The 19,228-nt window shown below is 37.5% G+C and overlaps 1 protein-coding gene across 1 annotated transcript in view; it reads left to right on the forward strand.

Annotated features, from left to right (window-relative positions):
- LOC108749399 (C-Maf-inducing protein-like) overlaps positions 1 to 19,228 on the forward strand; it is a 38,340-nt gene that overhangs the window by 2,706 nt on the left and 16,406 nt on the right. The window lies entirely within an intron of this gene.

Consider the following 19,228-nt stretch of genomic DNA (forward strand, 5'->3'; position numbering starts at 1 on the left):
GTTTAATGATTAATCGCAGTTAGGAACATACAATACAATTTTTATTCAAGCTAAGCCTAATCATAAGTTAACCAGCAAATAAAAAATTAGACCTACAAGTACAAAACTATTAGTTTAGTGAGGGAGAAGAACACAATTTTACATTATCATCAAGTCAAATAAAGTTAAATTTAAATCACGAATTAATAAGAAGATGAAAAATCGGGCCATGATAATATAATTAAGCTTTAGGACTATAGCAAAAAAAACTTAATCAGTAAGATATAAGCAGTAAGGAAATCAACATGTTAGATTTGCTATTCCTTACGTTATAATCTTACTCTCTACTGTGATCTCTACTGTGATTGATCAATTCGCTTACTGCTTAACGTTCTACTGTTTAAATTTTTGTATGTTATGGCCCTTATTCTACGATTGACATTAAAGACAAGTGTTCTGAAATTCCGCTCGAAATCTTTCTTAGGTCGAGCTTGTTACATTACCGCATGTGAGTTTCCATCTATCCATTTATAATATTATCTGGATTACTGGTTACTGTGGTAATCTGCGAACGATAATATGATTGTAACTACTCGAAAGTAAATCTTGTTGTTTAACTTTGTCTCTTAATAGGATTATTGTTCGCGACAAATCGATTTCAGATAAATGCATAGCGATGTAATTAGAAAACTACCGCTGCGAAAAACTGGTACAAAGAATTAGTTATTTCTCGGCTACGAAAAGACTTGACACAACTCTGATAGCTCCAAGGACGACGCAAGCGGTTTAGACTGCTTATTTTGGAAGTGACAGGCAAGTTTGGAGATGACAAATTTAGCTGGTATACAATCCCACGCGTGTCACGTCATATCCACTTTTCCTCTTATAATTCGATTGCTTTTCGTATAAAGAACGCGTTTATCGTAATTTGTTATGTAAACTCGCAAGGCGAAGTATTCATACTTCATCATCGCGATTCGCAGTGACTTCAACTTTGCGGAGATTTCATGAATGAGAGGCCGAGCTCGCGAAAATAATTTACTTGCTACCGCTCTTTATATTTCCATTTTAATTCGAAAAAAAATCACGTATCACAATTTTGATCGCGTCATTTCTCCCATTTTCAACGCTTCTCTCTCCGCCAATAAATTTAATCCCCGTAAATTTATTATGCTTATAAATATTTATCGACAGAAGTGCTGACCCATTCATCAATTTCAATCGTCAATTGAATGTAACTACTCGGGAGTAAATCCTATTGTCTAATTTTATCTCTCAATATTATTGTAGTTTACGATCGACAAATCTATTTCAGATAAATGTATATATAGCGATGTAATTAGAAATTTTAATTTATTATTTATAAAAAATATTCTTTCTCTTCTTTCACTTTTCTTTTCTTTCTTTTTTTATTTTTATTTCTCGTCACGCTGGAAACTAACTCTAAATCTTTTTCAGTGAACTCATTCTTCTGGAATGAGATTTACTCCAAAAAAGATTTAGAGAATTCGTTTCAAGCATTACGAGAGATGAAGAGAGAAGAAAAAGTGGATGAGGAGAAGGAATATTTTTTTTAAATAATAATTAATTAAAGTAATAATTAATTAAAATTGCTAATTATTACTTTCGCGAACTACAATTATCCTATTGAGAGACGAAGTTAGACGACAGGATTTACTCTCTCGAGTAGTCGGAAAAGAGATTTCACTCTTGGAAACGAGAGATTTACTTCAAAGAATTTAGAGAGGAATATTTACAAATTCGCTCTGTTGGAGTATCGAAACTCATCATAGAGTGAATATGCATTATTCTCTCGATTGCTTCATGTTGCCGATCGTACTTCGTGTGGACTACGATTTCTCGTCTAGTTCGGGAACCTTCGTACGTAACATACGAAACAGCGGAGATCGGTCATCTCGAGTAACGATGATTACGCGAGTCTCTGTTCCTCGACTCCCTCCGCTCCTGTCTCTACGCCTCGCGTTATATCAGAATGCAATCTGCATCGTCAGGGGCGATTTATGGCACGCTATCGCGATACACGGCAAAGAACATTGGCGATCGTGGCAGCTGCACCGAAGTGCGACGGACAGCAATGGGATCTCTCCTTCTCTCGTCCGGTCGGTGATGTTACGTAATTGCGAATTTTCCGGCGCGCGGGCAAGAGAGTGAAAGAGAAGAAGAGAGAGATATTGGTTGGAGAAAAGAAAAAATTCATTCCAGCCTAAATTCATTACCTTCAGCTTTCAGCGCGCAATCACGATGTTCGATGCCGATTGCCTGATTACTGAACCACCGCCGCTGCACCCCATACTTCGCGAAATCCAATTTATCGTTTCGCTTTGTAGGAGAAACTCGCTTGAAAACGCGGAGTGGAGTACTTGATGCACTTCGTTGACGTGATTGATTCTATTCCCGTGGTGATGCATTTATCCTTCGGCAAGACTTCGAGACTGTGCTCCCGTCCCGTATGATATAACTGAACGATTTTTGTCAAAATAAACTCTCATTCTTGGTCGTTCGGGGCTACGGACTATCTCGTTGGCGCATAAGTATCGTAAAATGATTTCTGCACGGATTTCGCCGTGTCTGTTTCTTCTTCTACTTTCGCGGCGCGGTAACAGAAATTATTCGCATGAGTGCGCAAAGAGTGCGCGTGCACGCGAAACCTCCCCTTTAAACATCCCTTCGACGACACTACTCATTCGAACGTCTTCGTGACTGCGTGTTTCTTTTACCTGTAAAAGAAATAGGACTGTTTGAAATTAACACTCCCTTTTTCAGAATATTTTATCGTGTTCGGATATGTCTTTCTCTACACACACACACACACACATACACACACACACACACACACATTATTGTTAGAAACACATTCGTAGAAACAACGGCTACGTTCAGCAGATAAGCAACTTCGAAATTGTTTTAAAATTCTTTAATATAATTAATTTTGTCCTTATTTTCTCACTGGCACTAACATAAATGTGTAAAGCAATTGTATTAAAGAATATATATTACAACAATATCTTCGCTGTGTTAACGTATGCACAATAATTAGTATTAATTTAGTAATTTTTATACTATAGAAGACTCTAACAAAGGGTCGAAATTAATCATATTCTTTTATACAATTTCCATTCAGTGTTGGCTTATCACGGACCTTTTTATTGTGACGATTTATTTGATTTGGAGCCTCTCTTTGTCTTTATATATTGTTTTAATTATTTTAATTTTGCCACAGTTGCAAGCCGCTCTTTTTCTGAATGCAGCTAATATTCAGGTACATTAGACGCGATAATTATCGCAAACAATCCGATACTGACCGTACAAATAAATAACGATAGCGTTAATATTAGCATAATATGTGTTGTAATCATAACGTGTTGTATGCACGTCACGATAACAGGTAGAATATTGATAGGAGATAATACTTGTGTCGGATATAGTCACAGAAAAAAAAGAACCTTGACGATACGACAAAGACAGGTTCAGCTCGTCATCGATAAAACTTTGCGATCGTTCGGTAACATTCCACGAGCATTTAATCGAATCGAATTCTTGAATTAATCGTTCGTAAATACATCGATATTTGCGTGACAAACATTCGGCACGTTACGTACGAAATTTGCACCATCTCTTTTCTTCGTTATCGCGAAGAATCGTTGAATTATGTTAATTCGCCGATAATTCCACTGCTCATGTGGGCCAATGTTTGATTAGTTCGAGCCGTGCGTCAGTCTTGGCTTACGTGAAATTCGAGTGAAATGACGATAACGGCAGGAGAGAAAGATAGAGAGAGAGAGAGAGAGAGAGGGGGGGGGGGCGAGAAAAATACGCGCCCGCTGATTGTCAATTCTAGCTATGGTTAATCGAGCGAACAACCGATAAAAGAACCGTGACTTTTCTGACGCACTCGAACGGCCGAAAAGATTGGCCTCTCTCTCTCTCGATATCGCGGAACCGAGTTTTGCTTCTCGGTATATCGGATACCATTAATATCATTTCGATATCACTCGATACTCTTTCTTTCTCACCTCGTGCATTCGGTATTAATAAATAGATAATATCAGATGTGCGAATTTTTGTCGATGCCGAGAATACTCAACGTAAGGTCGGTCCGCATTTGTTTCGCACGTTCATTTCGCCACGCGCGTCAAAATTGACATACGAAAGTCGAAACGAAAGCAACGCTCTATATATAGAATGCGCATAGTGGCGGTGGGCATGATTAAAATTAATTATAAATGCTATTTGCGTAAATGAAGTGCTTTTATTAGTCTCAGATCCACGTCAAGAGCGTAATTAATATGCTATCGCGCGGAATTCCTAATATCGGAGTCTCGGTGAAAATAAGCAGACGTCCCCGATATTCTACGGGTAATTTGCATGATTACACGAGGCCACGAATATTTTGGGAAATTTATCTGTTTCCTTTTCATTCCTTCACCTTATAATATTTGGCTGATTAGCTGTTACTGTATAATTAATGAAACGAATTTTTATATTATACTTTCGCCGACGATATATTGTCGTTCCTGGCGAACGCTGATAGCGTGTAATGTAACATTCATTAACCAGATCCCGATCTGTTAGCATTGCCGACATGGGAGCTGATTAATAAAGCATAGGTAAACCGAATCATGTTAATCGGACTAACTGGAATTTAGTGTCTATTTGACGGAGAGAAAACAGAGGAATATATATTATTCCTCAATAAAGAGGCGGTCAATCCGCTTCAATGTTGCGCACAACAAAGTTAAAGGTTTAAGAGGATTTAAAGCCGTAATTAAGCCGTACTTACAGATCGTCTATTCATTCAGCAATAAAGAAGGCTTACTTCCTCAGACTTTCCGTACTAGTTCCGTGCTTATTCGGAAGCAAATACGTTCCGATAAAATCGCGAAATGAAAAATATATACGTCGCGGTTCTTTATAAAAGAATAAAAATTGCGATGGAACATGGATTACTGTTAAAAAAAAGAAAGCACGCAACAGCAATATGCAATTCATAAATATTTATGATTGTTCTTATCTCTATTATATCTCCCTCCCCCTTTCGCGTGGTTTTTATGCATTTCATTTATTTTTAAACATTACTTATCTGCACGTACTTGAAGCTATCGAACAACAAAACCTCATTTTACCTTTTCCAACGGACGTCGTTAAAATGTTCCTCCTTCGTGACGCGAAATAACATTTTATTCTCAGCGGAACAGAGCCGGACGACATCACAGAGGGTTAGAGAAATGTATGTTGTTGCGTTAGAATTATTATTCTTATTTAAATGCACATCTCATTATTATCATGTATGTATACAGGCAATGCTTCGTCCTCGTTGCAGAATGCAACGCCACATACTTATTCGATAAATTTAATTCCGCGAAATTTCAAGAGTACAACGACGAGGTTTATTACGTGCGTCGGAATCTCGCGGTGTAATCGCGAATGCGCACATACCATATACACGTTCATGTTGCAATATTTTCTAAGTACCAATGTAGCTTCTCTACGGTAAGAAAACGTTCATTAAACCGGATGTTCTGCGGATAAACCATATGACGCGAAACGCGTATATTTTTAGGAGAGCGATCGCTATTTAGGTCGACCACGCGTCCGATAATTTGGCATTCAAAAGTATTTTGCTTTTGTCTCGCTACTTCCTACGCGGAACATATCACAGGAAAAACATCCGCTACGCTTCTTCTTTTACAATTCGCTACGTACATAAATATCGCCTCGCGATATTTTATATTAATACCGCAGAGATACGCGCGCTATATGTAAAGATATATTAATAGAAACATTATCTTATTAACGTTATCTTATTCTCGCACAACTTGCTCTTGCACACCTCATTTCTCTCATTTATTTCAATTCTAGCTAAACTGCGCCGACTCGGTCAATTACAGTTATTGTCGCTTCAATTAATAAATTTTGCTACGCGATACGGCGACATTCTCTTAAAGTCACATTCGTTCGTACGGCTTTCCACGGGATTGTAGTAGAATCGTATCAACGTATAACGCAATGTTCAAGTGGAAAATTACTCAAATGAAATATAATTAAATACAGAAATACAATATAATAATGTAATTAATATAACGTAACATTAATTACTTAATTAAATTATAAAAGTATAATTATAAATGAATAATTACATAGGTTCTAAAGACTAACTTGCAAGTGTACATTCAATTCTATCGATGTGTAATAACACTCGCGCGAACGCGAGTGAAATCGTTCGGTTCTCCGAAAACGACGCGGAGGGACCGCGCGCAAGTCTCCTGATAAAACGGAGAGAAAAGTCATCGCTTTATCGAATCGACTTCGTGAATTGCGGGACATTAGTCACACCGGTATTATTTGTCGATAGCCAGTAATTTTATTCGCGACAGATAAGGCGTAACTGCATTCGCGGGAAGTCGTGCGCGTGCTGCGCGCACGCGACGCTTTCGCGAAGGACGGCTCGTCGTAACGGTTTCGCCGCGCCGATACACGATTATTTTTCTCCACGTTATTACACGAGGAGGAAATTATCGTGGGTTTTTAACGACCGTGCCGTTGCTCCGCGACGCGAAGGATCGCTATAATAATCGCGGCGGACGCTTTTTATCGCCCGGCATCGCGACGAATCGTAAATCCCATGTATTACCCCATTTATCGGATAAAAATCGTGAATTGGCCGAAATACCGCGGCAAACGTTTCACGTGTCATCTTACTTTTCTCTCTTTCTTTCTCCTCGTATATAGATACGACGTGTAATTTGCTTTCTCTCTTTCATTTTTATTTTTAACTTATATTTTGTTCGTATTTTTTTTGGTTTTTTTTTTTTCTAATACTTTTCTATACGGTGTGGTATATATAATCTTTTTAATTTATGTTTTAATTTATATTTTGTTATTGTTAGTTCGCTTTCTTGCCTTATGTTTGTTTTTAGAGGGCTCGTCCTAGGACACTAATAAACGCATTATCTAATCTCTTTTTCCGACACGATCCTTTATAATTTGCGATTAAATTATGTTTGAAACAAAAATCGAAAAAACCGTTTGGACCACTTGATTGAAACTCTGCTTAGTTTTGTAAAGCTCCAGTTGTCATTGTTAATTGTGTCTGTTCCGGATAGAATTAAATAAACGAGAATATAATGGTAGAACTCACTCTCGGAAAGTATTTACAGTATGTAAAACTGTCCTGCGTTTTCATGTGTAAAACGGTGACTGTATCAATAATGCAAAAATATGATAATACATGAAATTCTGTTATATCTACGCACGTGTGCATATCGCATTACGGAAAATTGGAAATGCTATATGTTATAATAGAATTCATCGACGGAATGAATAACACAGGGCGAGATTGTATTTGCGCGTGAGGTATTAATGCAAACGTATATATATATATATATATATATACACGTTGATTAAAACAACGAGAAACGCTTTGTAAGCGCCGTATGTCCCTGTACTTTATTCCGGCCTTTTTCTCTTTTATGCGAAAAAAAAAACCTGTGCATGTGTAATAACGAATTTACGTCGGAATGAATAAGCGGTAAACAAAATTGTATTGTATGACGCACTTGTTTGTCCGTGCCCGCCGCTGCTCTGACGCACCTGAGTTCGGTGGAAAGTCGAACGGTGTAATTGAAATGGATTGCAATACCCGAGAAAACGGCGATGCAGAAATGCAGAAACCTGCGGGAGCCTGCAACATCAAAGTACCAGTTGATGGAGGTATTTGATTGCTCGGATTTACTCGGAAATGCACTTTGAAGATTACAAACTTGGAATTAAGTCATCTCAGTGCATGAAAAATAATGGAGCAAAGTAAAGAAGAACTTGCGAAACTTATAACGTCCCCCCCCCCCCCCCCCCACACACACACACACACACACACACACACACACACACACACACACACACACATATACATATTTAATATTCATATATTTAGATTTATTTTAAGAAAAGATGTTTCAAAAAATTGATAAACCTAAATCAGCTGTACGCTTCTCGATACATAAAAAGAGTAAAAGCAATAAAAGAAATCGATTGCGATGGCTACATTGTGATTCAATGTATTATTGCCGCGTTAAATCGAGGCTGCAAACCGTAAAGGCGGCTCCTTTAACCGCGCGGCGGCTTTTGGCATTTACGCGCTCCATTTATTGCCGTGGCATAAACTGAGGATAGGCAGGAAACTCGTCTTGGATAACACGCGATGCCATTAGATATATTATTACGTGACGCAGGAATGAAGTGTTCTTCGCGACGCAAATACTGCTAATGGCCAGCCGGTGCTCGTATGTCGATGGATGCCGGGCGCAATTAACACCGTTTCAATTGAGGGCCAAGTGAACAATGTATAATGCAGCAGCCGATACCTCGCTTTGTCATTATATCCATTATATCGGATCATCTTCGGTTCGCGAAATGAATTTCGGGAGCGAGAGAGATTCCTTTGTACACGTGTCGCGAGTGATTGAGAGGAACAGGTTGGCTTAATGGCTAGCCGGTGTTCGTATGTCGATGGATATCGGGCTCAATTAAGACCGTTTCAATTGCGGGCGAACAATGTAATACAGCGGCTGATATCTCGCTACGTTACATCAATTGTATTAGATATCATCTTTGGTTCGCTGGATGAATTAGAGAGCGAGAGAGATTTCTTCGTATGTGTCGCGCGAATGGGAGAAAAAGAATTTCGTGTATGTGTATATAAACGCTCCATCCTCACGTCAATGGAATTCGGTGAACGATGCGATGAAGTCGCTGATGACAAACGGTTCTCTTTCATCTGTGCGTTTGAGTCGCTTCTGGAATTGAATTTCCTTCGATTACGCAACTACACCAGGCGCTCAAGCGTCGCGTTCGATGCTAATATATCTAGTACGAAGTTTTTGAAACAGATATATATTTCTCGATATATCTTTTTCTCCTTTAAAATATACATTTACGTAAAGCAGCATGGAAAGAACGGTTAATTTTGTTAAATTATCGAAAAATTTAACTAGATATACAAATCTGAAAATGAATTTTGTTAAAATTGTCAAAATAATTATGTAGAACGCTTAAGCTGGTTGCTAGAATATCAAAATTTTTCGCAACATTGTTCATTATGTTGAGTATCCTATATAATGATTTTGACAGTCCAAAATTATTTTCAAATCAATATTTATAGTCCATTTTTATTTTAAGACTGTTTAAGTAATGTCTTAAGATACTAATATGGTTCTGTGGTTAGCTTATGACATCTTAAGATTGTACTTAAGAAGTCTTAAATGCACTCTTTAAATTCTTTGAAGTAGAATCTCACAATCAGTCTAATCTGAACAATGAAAATTAAGCCAGTCTTTTTATTTATATTTAAACTGAGTTTTTATTTTATTATATATTTTTTCAATTTTACTTTTCTCCATTTGTAATTTATTCTTTTAATTGTGTGACTTTTTTAAAGAAATGTGTTTGACTTTTACTTTGCCCTTTATTTATTGTTATTTATTAAGCCAGTCTTGAAAAAGAATTTAATTTTCAATCTTAAGAGTGAAATTTTATTCTATAGAGTAAGATTTATTGTACTTTAAATGCAAATAAATGAACTAAGATAAAGGACTAATGGGAATTGTTACAAACATATCTATATATATGTTTGTAATATTGAATTTATGTAATAATAGCGCAATTACTAAAGCGCCAATTCCCATTAGTCCTTTGTCTTAGTTTATTTATTTGCATTTGCAATTTTTGGGAATTTGTTTCTATCATTGTTTGTTTACTTTAAATGTTTTGGATAGTAAAAATCGTCTATGCATATTGGCTTATATCCAGCTAAATTTTTAAATCCTTTAGCAAAACCGTTCATTCCGTGAAAATATATTTACGCGGATTTGATTTCAAAACGGGACCATCTTCGAAACTTTATAGGATATTAGCGTAGCTGCGATTGATCAAACGATCGTACTTAGTTAGCTAAACTTAACTTGGAGCCTTGACGATATAACTCAATGAACGCGAACTGATTCGGAACAGACAGTCAAATTTAGTTGGCGGATTATTTTGAGTTCTGCTGTGATATGAAAGACCGGACGGAAAAAGATCGATAGCACGCCGCGTTAAAGTGAAAATTGACAGGGCAGGGGAAACTGAAAATATAATAATAAATTATTCACGGAGCTACGCGGATATAGTTGTATGCTCCCTCGTAGTTTGCATTTTACACCAAATGCGACCGTTTGATTTTCATATCTCCGCTCTCGCAGTGCTATTTGCGATTGGCGTTTCATTGAACCTATACATATTTGCAACGAGTTAAAATAATACGATCTTGCGTCAATGCGGAATCAAAGTTACATTAGCATGTCCTTCATATGAATTCTTTATACATGTATTTTTCTGATAAATTACTGATTAAAACCGAGAAGAGTTGTCTCTAAAGGGGAATGCATAATGATTATTGTAACAGGAAGATTGATGCGAATGTTTGCAAACGCATCCATGGAGCTTGTTTACAAAAAAAAAAACTGTACTCTCCTCCGCATTATGTAAATATAGCATTATTACGAGACTGCGGTTGTTTCATAAATAAAACTCCGACCACTGTAATCGGTCGAAACGGTAATCAGTTCCTAAAAATGGCCGGCGTGACGTTCATTACGTTATCTGCGGTTTGAATAAGAAAATCGAGGAAACAGTAACGGTCTCTCGCGCTTTTTGCGCAACGCCGAAAAATTTCCCGGCCGCCGACGCGAGACATCGATAACCGCCCCGACGACGTTGATTAGCGCATATTTACGCGCAGATGCGATAACATACGTGTACGTACGTCAATCTGCTCGTTCGCGCTGCGTGCCGGATCGCGAAACACTTTCCGACATTCAAGAAAAATTCGGATTTTCGCTACGCGTGTCCGCTCATAAATTATTGCGGACGATCAACGCAGTTATGCTTTCTGTTCATTCGCACGTTATTAAGATAACAACGGCGATCTGTGTGGCAATAAAGATTCGTCGGCGTGTCATTTGACGACGTAAATGAATTCATTGCTGCACCGAGGTCATTACGCGAGGATAATAGAGATGTAATTAATTTAATTCGTCTATTTATCGCTCGGATGATCGACTAATTGCAAATTGCACGAAGGATTCGTTATTGATTCATTGCCTTGCTACGCCCGCGCTTGTACCAATGCGAAACTCATTCCGGAGTGCACGATCATTACGTGTAAATAGCTTCAGATTGCAGTTGATATATGTGTGTATATATAGTTACAAGGAACTATTGACGTAGGTGCGTTAACGTCGAGATTTACCTTGTTCCCGTTAAATAAAACGTTCCGGATTAGCAACTTCATACATGAATATATCTCGCTCTAGGATCATGAGATGCGTTTGTCAGAATTGTAAGAAAGCGGATGTATAAAGGTTCATCCTCACTGAAGCTTAGGATTATACCATATATAACATACTGGGTTTGTTTTTTATTTTTAATTTTTTTTTTTCTAAAAGTAGAAGAAATCAGTGTGCCCGTGTAAGAATGCTCGATGTAACATTGCCTTGAAACGCGAAGTCGTTCAAAGTAATGAGGACATTTCTGATTAATCAGAAATTGGTTCCAAGTTTTATAATGTAAAAATATTATAATATAAAATTTGCCATCAACCAGAAATTTGTCCTAAATTATATGTAACTGTCATTATAAACAATGTTACATCTAGCATTGTTATGTGCTCCCTAAACCTTTTAGAATGAATCTCATTCTTAAAGATTGAAAAATGAGTTCACTCTTTTTCAAGACTTTTTTTGGAGTAAGATCCACTCCAAAGAATTTAGAGATTGAGTGACGATCGGTTTTAGTGGAGATCCTATAACAGAGACTGGTCACAATCAATTTTGTCAAAACTAAAAGAAAAAAAGATACATATATATATATATATGTGTGTGTGTGTGTGTATATATATATAACATATATATAGGTTTTTTATATGCCTTCTCATTCTAAATTCTAACTTATTAAAGTTGAAAATGAATTAATGAATTAATCAAAAGTTTGTTATCTTGTGGTCAGACTCTGTTATATAAGATCTCTAACTGGGAACGAGCCTTTACCTAAGCACGAGAACAATTCGCGTCGTCGTAAAGATTATAGCATCTGACGAAGATTGTAGGAAAACCCAGCATCTCAGCCAGAGACAATCTAAACGACCGGCTACATTGTCAAGTGTTTTGTCGCTCGAGAAAAAAAGGTGCTACGTACGATCACAATATCCGTAGCCTATTATTATTTCATCTTTTTTTATGTTATTGAGTTTCGATCGTCACTATCGCTATGCATATTAATTATTAATAGCGAAGTTAACGCGCCGGATCAGAATGACTCTTTTACGTCGCATCGCATACAACACTGCTAAATCCTGAATGTAATCAAATGTAAATTACGACACGTTAAATGCGTTTTCCTTTCGAGCGCGTCGTTCACTTTTGCGTATCATAAGCAAAAAAAAAAACGCATTAATCATTCATCCATCTTTTTAAGATGATTGGAACAGAGGGGGAAATGATAAAGAAACTAAGTAGATTGTGAATGCGGAAAATGCGTTTTGTGGATTAGACCTTGGCAACAAGAATGTTATCAATTCGAATCGAATAGAGACGACCTCGAGAGTTAGACTAGACAGTATTGCATTTATCGAACGACAAATTTTTTAAGCGTGTCAATTAGTTGCAGGACAGAGAGGTTCTTGGATCTTTCTATCGTACAGCCAATCAACAGACTTGAATAATTTGTCGTACAAATGTAATAACTTTTGTACAAATTATTCAAGTGCCTGTTGATCGACTATACGATAATACCGCTTTTATAACTGAAAAGTTGAAGCAGGAAAACGTAAGTAGTAAGAATATCAATATATTGGTTTGTTACTATTTACGTTATGGCTTTACGGTTTCCATTGATCTCTCTCTCTCTCTCAATTTGCTTAAGTTTCTTTGTGTGTCATAACTCTTAGTCTTAAGCTTTTCTAAGCGCCATAAACCTTGGCACATAGAAAGGAAGGAAATTAAGTAAGGAAATTAATGTATTGAATTTGTTCATGTTACGGTCTTACGATTTCCGCTGTGATTGGTCGATTCGTTTACTGTTTAGATTTTATTGCTTAATTTTTTTTCGTGTGCCCTTATAAGCCGATGACACGGAACGAGACGCACGCGTTTAAGTCTATTTTGTATATAGGTACGTAGAGTGAGACTAATAAAAACTTATAACTTAAGGCATGAAAGACTACGGGCTGCCGCTGCACACAAATTCCGTAACAGTATCTGTAAGGTGTAAACTTAAGCAGATGAACCAATCAGGACACTGCTTTAGATTACGTAATCTAACGGAAATAGAAATAACAGTGAACTTATCCATAACCTTGCAATAAGATGAATTTCAACTGGAATTTCACCTTATGGATTTACTTCTTCTAAGTTTACTGCTATTTCTATTTCCGTTAGAGCACGTAGATCTAAAGCAGTATCCTGATTGACTCATCGGCTTAAGTTCACGTCTATAAGGTTACTGTTACAGAAATTTCGTTTGCGCCAGCCCTAATACGTCTTCCACGTCTTAAGCCATAAGAGTTTTTATCTTACCACATTTCAGACACTTCTGCCGTAAGTTTCTCACCCTGCCGTTTAGTCTCTCGCGGGACGAAAATCTTTGTCGTATCGCATATTTTTTGTTCACGCACAAATCACGCGATGACGCGCGAATGTCCGAATCTCCGTCGAGGTTCACGCGGGGTTCGCCTTTGACCTCTTCACGTAATCGATACGCGTAACTCAAATGTACGCGAAATATATCGTCGGAGCGTCTCTCTTTCTCGGAAAGAAATACCGGAAGGAGATCGACAAGACAAATCGCGGTTGGTGATATACGATGGGGTTTCGGCGTATATCGCACACATATATATTATACGAATCCCAAGATCACCAAGCTGTCCCTTTAAATCACTCTCTGTTGGCCAATTCGTAGACGATTTTTCCTTAAAAATGAAGGAGGGCTCCTTTTGATCGTTCTCGAGTTTTCGTACACCATTGTCTAGCTAAACATTCAATCAAAATTCCATCAAGAGTCCCATTGATTGAAGAATAAGATTTCGATCTTTCCCTCGTGAATCTTTTATGCCCGTATTCATAGTCAGACCCTGGTACTTAAGGCTTCCTTAAATCTGCCTTTAGATGCTCAGTAGCCAATGAAATAATTCGTCGAGTATCTGAAGATAGATTCAAGGAAGCCTTAAATATAAGGCCTGACTATGAATACGGTGTTAGTTCGCTAAGAACACATTATATCTTTAACTTCAGAGTTTCATGCCTCGGGGACACGATTTCTCGTTGAGAAAAAATTCTTTCCAGATTGACCGGGGAATTTGCGGCAGTGAGGATAATTTTCAAGACAAAACGAACAAATCGGCACGAGCGAGTCGGATGTTGCGGGCGCGGTTCTCGAACGTGCGTGCGTGCGTACGAGCGTGCGAGCGTGCGAGCGAGCGAGCGAGTGAGCGTTCGTGCGTGCACGCGTGCGTGTGTACGAGCGTGTGTTCCGCTGACGTCAAAGCTGACCCTGGGCTACGTGTTCGAGCAGCGGTTGCTCCGCTCCTCGTGCTAACGCTGTGTAAAATACCGGTCGCCATCTCGTTTTTCGTGGCCTTCGTGTATGCCGTCGAACAACATCTGCGAGAATCCCTCGGCGAAACGCGGAAAAGCAAGCTTCTGTACGAAGGAGTCGTCGGGAGGAGACGCAGAAGGATGACGGAATGGATAACTGCGTCGAGAGGTCTTGGAGAATTTTGATTAATTGCGGATTTCGATCCACAACTCGAATTGATTAGCACACAGAGTCTGAAGGATTACAGAATGAGACGTAAAAACGTAATTAAGCGAATGATTCATTAATTTTCGAAGAACTCTTCAGGCGAATCTGGACGCAAAGGCCGCGATGAGCTCACGACAAGAATTTGAAAAAGCTTTTGCCTTTTACGAATAATCGAGCACCTAACCGAGTATCTTATATAATTGGCAATCGACGGAGGGAACAAGAGTCTGTTTTTTTATTGTTGCATTAGACTGCACTGGAACTCTGTTTCTCACTTTCGCCAAATATCAAACGTATATTTATCTCACTTTAAGTTCCAAAAGTGTACAATAGTCGAGTCAAAGAAAAAACAGATTTGTAAATTGGAGGAATAGGAAGGTAAAGGCATAGTAATAATTTCGAAGAAAGGATTCCGAAAAGAAGGGAAAAGGAAAAGAACCGTCATTGCGCTGAGATTTGCACTTTGAGGGGCAACCAAATATCTTGGCAGACGTTTGTCATCGGAAATTTTTCCACACTGAAAAAAAAATTAGTCAATTTTAATAAATATTTAGTTGAATACTGCCAACTAAATATTTATTAAATATAAAGATATATTTATTTGATACAAGAAATGTTAATTTGATTTAACAATTTTTTTTACTGAACAAATATTTATTTACATTTAGTAAAACTGTTTAGTTGGCAGTATTGAATTAAATATTTATTGACTATATTTTTGCACGGTCGTAATGATGCAATTGTAAGGATTTGAATCGCTAAAGTACAAACAATAGATACGTTATAATATCGTTGATGGAAATAATGGGGATTCTCTGGTCGAGAGTGAATTATCTTCTTCTCAGAACGTTTTGATTCTACGTTTTCCAATTACATTTTCCCACGTTATCCGTGAGATATTTTTTTTCTTTTTAAATTGCTAATAAAAAACACGAAAGTAAGAAATCACATGGAGGTATCGCTGCGCATTATTTTAAACTCCGGTAATGAGGCAGAGAGAGTCTTAAAGTATCAGAGAAATAATGTCATGCGTTGACTCTGGCAAGCTAAGTTATTTTCACGGCTGTTGAACCTGGTCGATGGGAAGACTGCGGTTTGCGTAAAACGTGATCGTGGAATCTCAACGGCTTTCAATTAGCAGCTGCAAAATGCCAGGGAATAGCGGCGAGCTAACGCAAATCTTACTTGTAGAATAAAATGAGAGCAAACATAAGACGTGTATGTGCGTTTTTTAAGATTCGTCTTTTTGCCTTGATAGGGACTACGAAGGGAACGCGAGCTCAACTTTCCATCGCCTATTCACTCGGTTCGAGGAAACGTATGAATTTCAGGAATGTAGCTCCGAAACTCGTTAAACTTGAAAGTGAAAAAAAAAAGGGCGAGTTAACTGTAAAAGTTAATATCCCTCGGGAGGAACTGCGTAATTCAAAGCCCCAGTAGTTAACTACGAAACTCCCTATCGCGTACATACTTTTCTCCTCTTTACATGCTTGCGCTGTGTTGCTATTAATTATTGCGAATTTGTAAGCGCGTAATATTAAGTTACGTAAGCTAAAAATACTTGGGAATATTTTTTCAAGAACCTCCTACGCTTCTTGAATTTCCGTTTTCTTTTAAGGGTGACGTAAATCTATAAGAATTCTACAATTTATATGCAGTTTGCTATTCTATGCAAATTTCGCGTGACAATTAATTTTCGCGACGTTTTAACGTGACATACGCTCGCGCGTGGAAATTTACGTTCTTCCCGCTGGTAACTAGAATAAAGTACGGCGTATAAAATATAATCGCGTAGATGCAGAGCGTTGGATTTTATGGTAGTGTTAGTAGCCGTAAAAATACAAGCTCGTTTTCGTGCGCCTCTTGGAACGTAAAAGAGAAGTACTGTAAAGCACCCGTTTCGCATTTAACGCGACGTTTGGCAGGCAGGCAAACATTTGGCGCAAGTTGGAGCAGAAGTGGAGCGCGTTGAAAAATTTCGGTCGACATTCAGATTCTGGCTGCGAAACTCTACCGTATATTTCCCCGCAAAGCTATTAAGAGGTAATTCCGTGTGCGATCCGAGATTGCAATCTTTTAGACACATGTAATTGATTTTTGTGCGAATAGAAAATTTATCGAGAGAGGAAGAGATGGATAGTTAGATAGAACGTTTCTCGTCGTTTTAGAGAAAGCCCTCTAAGAATGTACATATAGCAAAATGACAAAAAAAAAAAAGAAATAAGATAACATAAGAAAAGATAAAGGAATAATGTAAAAAAATAAATTAAAGTGACAAATAAAATAAAAATTACACAGAAAAGAAAAGCATAAAAGTAGAGAGAAGGAGAGAGAGAGAGAGAGAGAGAATGAATAAGTTACATATTTAAAATGATGCACATACGTCAGAGATAGTTTATTGAGTTTTATTGCGATTCGTGCATGGAGAGAACAATTTTGCTGAAGTATCTAAAAATTAAATACAGATCTAAAAACAATTTTGGACCATCGAAATTGCAGAGGAATCTCAAAAAGTTTTGATATTTTAGCAATTTGATTTGATTGTTCTACATAATTATTTTGTTGGCCCATTCAAATTATTTTTATATCTGTATTTAGTTCTATTTTTAGATACTTCAGTAAAATTGTTTTTTTTTTTGTAATAAATGCGAATGGTAAATAATCGTAATTTATCACGCTACCGTATCCGACCGAATCTATCAAGCGACGCATGTATAATAAAGGTTAATGAGAAAACTTGATTCTACTATTATCTACAGCTATGTAAATCATACGCTGTTGGAACGGAAAGATTATCATGAAAATTTACACGAGAAGCATGTTTGACATTTGATAGATGTTGACGTATGACGTAAGCCCGTAGTGTTACGAATTAATTAATAAAGATAAGTGATTTACTTGATGAACGTATTTAAGAGTTAGAGAGAGAGAGAGAGAGAGAGAGAGAGAGAGAGAGACAGAAAAGGAGAGAGAGAGAGAGAGAGAGAGAGAGGAAACTGCAGACCGCATTAAATGAAAAAATAAATTGAATACGAGCATATTTGATTTATCGATTCTGCCTCGATCGCTGATTGTGAATTGCTGAATGTTGAAATTCTAGATAATTTTTTTTTTTTTTATCTGGATTTATAATCCTGTATTCATTATCAGTAAAACGGAAACGAATTTAATTCAGCCGCCGCGGCTGCGGAAATCTCCCAGCGACGGATTACATCGGATCTATAATACAAACGAAACGTGATGTAATTCCGTGGTAATGAATAATTTTCAAGCGTTAAGCACTGACATCAGCATGACAACGTCAATCAAATTTCGTCATGGCAGATTTCGCTGCTGCCGGTACAACATACTACATAATTTTGCGACAGCGAAGTAGCGCGATGAATGTGCGTACACGAGAATGAATTGGAGATATTTGCGATATTCCGCTGTTCGTATGCACGCGTATGAAGGTAGCAAAAGGATTAATCCAAGCAAATATTCTCGCTTATGGATTGTCACGGATAGACGGAAGGGTAAATCATCGCGTATGCACTGTCATTTATTTATTTTTCTGCCAGTCCATTTCTACTGGCCGAGCCGAACACGTTCCGTATCTACTGGAAAGAACTACGAAAGGAAAGAAGAAGATGAAAAGCTTTTATTCACGATGGCCCGTTACATGGGTGGATATAAAGGTTGATATTTTGGCGAGGTGAACCAAAGAAGGAAAATCTCACTGACGGCCAAACTCCCCGGCTGTCAATACGCGTGTTCGCGTTGCGGTCTTCCATCGAATCGAATCAATTAGCGTATTTTAACGTCGATTTAACAAAATTGTTCGATCGAGAGCGTCGAATTTCCCCGATTTTCATCAAACGTTTATTTCTGACGATAATCTATAGCTATACAAATCGCTGACTGCAAGCTCTTCGAAATTTGTAACGCTTATTTCTTTAACGATTGGAATTTTTTCCGTCATCTAGATTTCTCGGAATTCGAGGAAATTCTTTCGAAAGTAATTACCGCACATGTCAGTCGGTGACGTCGCTCAAAAACATCTGGTATCACACTTTGATAAGAACGTTTAAGTGACTCATGTTAAAAGTACGCACCGTATGTATTTCTCGTGACATTTATCGAGTAAATTTATTTGACCCGTCATCTTGTAATGAAAAGTGACTGCTGTCAAATTCAAAAAATGTGTAGATACAAATAATACAAATTGTAAGTACTAAATACTAACATGTTTCCTCACTCTTTCACGTTTCGTTATCGTGACTATTTAACGTATTTTAGGAACAAATATTGCGAATAACGTACCGTCGTGTGTATAATGCGCTTAAAATGCGGTACAAATATCGCTTTCGTGAATGTGATAAAAAAATATCAAAATTTTGTAATTTTCCATATATAT

This window comes from Trachymyrmex septentrionalis, unplaced genomic scaffold, assembly GCF_001594115.1.
Source record: "Trachymyrmex septentrionalis isolate Tsep2-gDNA-1 unplaced genomic scaffold, Tsep1.0 scaffold29, whole genome shotgun sequence".
NCBI lineage: Eukaryota > Metazoa > Arthropoda > Insecta > Hymenoptera > Formicidae > Trachymyrmex > Trachymyrmex septentrionalis.